Source organism: Octopus bimaculoides, chromosome 20, assembly GCF_001194135.2.
Source record: "Octopus bimaculoides isolate UCB-OBI-ISO-001 chromosome 20, ASM119413v2, whole genome shotgun sequence".
NCBI lineage: Eukaryota > Metazoa > Mollusca > Cephalopoda > Octopoda > Octopodidae > Octopus > Octopus bimaculoides.
The window spans coordinates 44,606,367-44,607,059 of NC_069000.1; the positions used below are offsets into that span (position 1 = coordinate 44,606,367).

Consider the following 693-nt stretch of genomic DNA (forward strand, 5'->3'; position numbering starts at 1 on the left):
ATTGTGGTGATGATCGTGGTGGTGGTGGCGGTGGTGGTGGATGGTAGTGGTGGTAGTGGTGGCGGTGGTGGTGGTAGTGGTGGTGATAGTATCGGTACTGGTGGTGATTATTGTACTAGTGATAGTAATGATGATGGTGGTGGTGGCAGCAGGGGTGGTTTGTAGTGGAGACGTTGTAACATCCTGTAACTATCAGAGCCACAGAACGCAACGTTGGTAATCTTAGGATGAAGGAGGTTATCTTAATTAACAAGTTTAAAAGACATTAAACAACAAGGTTAGAAATACACGAGGCAGACTAATTACTATAACAACACCAGTCTGTGCATCTCACTTTCCTCTCGAACATATTTAAGGAAATATAACAGCTCTATATCACCGCTTATTTTCCCACTTGTCCTGATGATGTGGTTTTAACCAGGAAATATCTAAGAAATACAAAGTAAAACATTAACTTCTGTTCCAATGGCTTTCTCATAATGCACATCGTTTCCATATTGTGTTACTAAGTTATGGTTATTTGTTGGTGCCTTAAAACATTTTGATACATTTTCTCATAGAAATTTATACTACATGTGTGTGTGTGTGTGTGTGTGTGTGTGTGTGTGTGTGTGTGTGTGCATATACATACATTCATACGTGCATATATACACGTACATATATGCATATATATATATATATATATACTCACAC

The 693-nt window shown here is 38.5% G+C and overlaps 1 protein-coding gene across 1 annotated transcript in view; it reads left to right on the plus strand.

The window, feature by feature from the left end:
* LOC106870093 (fibrocystin-L) overlaps positions 1–693 on the plus strand; it is a 69,646-nt gene that overhangs the window by 52,934 nt on the left and 16,019 nt on the right. The window lies entirely within an intron of this gene.